Consider the following 2,770-nt stretch of genomic DNA (forward strand, 5'->3'; position numbering starts at 1 on the left):
TGACTCTATGTTGTCTTAAGTTATGTCTACAGTATGTTCTTGTCCTTTCATTTGGTGAATGTATTAAAGTTCCCTCCCACTCCTCAGCTATGAAAAGTTTGTTTTCTTTAAACCAATTTTTCCAAATGTTAAAAGGTGAAATGAGTTCCATAACTGGCAATGTCCAAGAGAAGTCTGGAAGTTCTGTTACTGTGCCTTGTATGGCTCTAAAATTCTACTATTTTGGCACAACTTACCTAAAGCAGCTCTATCCACCAGAACCTCTGTTAGGAAAACTGCAGACCACTACACAACTACAGCTAACACACCTATATAGAAAGCTACTGTTTACTTTGGTGAATCCTCAGTTATGGGTGTTATTATTAATCTTGTATTTCTAAATTCCATCTACTCATATCTACTCTTAGAAAAAAAACTTTTTAGCTCTAATATATAAAGAGCATTTATAGTAACAGAATTTGAAACAAAACCACTCATCTAGGCCAAAGGCCATCAGAGAAGCAATAAATATTTTCAAGTCTAGTGACAGGCAGAGAAGCAGCAGGCTTCCATAGCTGCCAAAATAACTGCCCTGGAAAGTCTAACAACATGGTAACTACTGAGTTTCCAGGCTGTTTCCTTGGGATCTCTGAGGAAAAATGCATGTGTCCATCACTACTACAGTACCTGACTCCGTAGTCTTAATGCTCAGTAAATTGAAGCTGTGTTCTACATAACTGGGCAGCCAGGCCAGGCTAACAAGAACCAATAAACTTCACAGGAGGTCTGAATTCATGGCCAAGCTCTTGGTAAATGCACTGAGTTCATGCTCACAGATTATCAAGTGTGATCTTCAATTCTTGCTTGAGAAATCATCCGCACAGGTAAGGACATAATCCATCAAAACTCATGGTTCCTATAACAATGCTTGATACTTTCAGAAAGGACAGACAACTAGCTGGGGGCCAGTAACAAAAATTTATACAAGCAGCAATCTACAAATTTCTTGTCAAGTCTGACCGTGGTCACTACCTCTAAGCCTCCACAGATGCCGTCTGTCACGGAGACTCCCTTGTCAACTCTGCTTTGACAGTGGTGATCCCTCTCTGAGTTCTGAGGCTGTCTCCTTGCTTTCCATCGCTCTTCTAGGAATCTCTTTTCCTTGCTTAAGCCATTGCAAGTACTCTCAAATGCTGGTGTTCCTCACACATCTCTAGTTTTCCCTTTCCTATCCCAGATGATCTCATCTAACCCGTCAAGGAACAGCCTAAAACTTTCTCAAACTCTAGCTCTACACATACAACTGTGAAGATGTTAACTCCCCTTGGAAATCTGTAACCACCCTAAACCCTGACCAAAACTGAACCTGCCCTTCCCCATCAAATCCTCCCAATCCATATCCTGATTTTCATTTTTAGCTTTCAACTTGTCTGCTGAAAGGCAAACGGAAACTCCTGCTTAACCCCAACTCTTTGCCATGGTGCACCTCTGTAGTTAGAAACACCTACCAATGCTTTACTTGTCTTTCGAGTGCACATCCATATCTTCATCTTCATCCCTATATTAAGAGTTTAGAGTTCAGTGTTTCAACATTTTTTTATAGGCTGTTCGTAAAAACTCCTTTTAAACCCTATTTTGAGCTGGAAAGATGGCTCAGTGATTAAAAGCACTGGCTGTTCTTCCAGAAGCCCCAGGTTCAATTTGCAGCATCCACATGGCATCTCACAACTGTCTTCCAGAGGATCTGATACCCTCACCAAAATACATGCAGGCAAAACATTAATGCACATAAAAATAAGTACCAGTAGTCTAAGTCAATCTGGACCCCCAAGATCTCTCAAACACTGGACCACCAAACAGACAGCATACACCAGCTGATATGAGGCCCCCAACACACATACAGTAGAGGACTTCCGGGTCTGTGTTCATTCAGAGATGATGCACCTAACCCTCAAGAGACTGGAGGCCCCAGGGAGTTTAGAGGTCAGGGGGGCTGGGGAGTGAGAGTATCCACATGAAGACGGGGGTGGGGAGGAGGTGTAGGATGTGGAACAGTCAGAGGGTGGATGGGGGAATAAAATATGGAGTACAAAAAATAATTTAAGATAAAAAAATTTTAAAAACTTTAAAAAAAAGTAAATCTTAACAAAAAAAGAAAGAAACCTTGTTTTATTGGGTTTTCAACAATGCAACACTAAACACAGGGTCTGACACACTCAAATGGTACTATTCTTAGAGAAATACCTAGGCTGTCAAATTTGAGGGACTGGGTTATTACTATTACTGTTGTTGTTATTGTTACTATTACTACTAATGTGGAAAGTATCTATAATTTTCCTTCCCAGTAACAACAACATTTAACGCAACCAATCAGTACTTACCCCGCTCTCCCTTTATAGGTCTTCGTCAAGCACAACCTGCTAATCCAAGTAGTGTTAAGGCTCACATGGAAATGGGACCTGTATTAATGAAGTTAACAGGACCAGAGAACTAAAACTATCCAAAAATTTCACCATGCTTACATCAAGGTACTTATCAGGCAAATAAGGAGAAGGAAGATGACTAGAAGGTTCTTAATTTCAAGGAAACTGATAATGTCAAAAGTCAGATCAGGGGCTGAAGAGATGACTCAGCAATTAAGAGCACTTAACCATTCTTGGAGCGAACCTGCATTCAGTTCCTAGCATGCATGTATATACACATAAAAGAAAGAAAGAGCCACACGGTGGTGGCACATGCCTTTAATCCCAGCACTTGGGAGGCAGAGGCAGGCGGATTTCTGAGTTTGAGG

The sequence above is a fragment of the Mastomys coucha genome, unplaced genomic scaffold, assembly GCF_008632895.1.
Source record: "Mastomys coucha isolate ucsf_1 unplaced genomic scaffold, UCSF_Mcou_1 pScaffold13, whole genome shotgun sequence".
Classification (NCBI taxonomy): domain Eukaryota; kingdom Metazoa; phylum Chordata; class Mammalia; order Rodentia; family Muridae; genus Mastomys; species Mastomys coucha.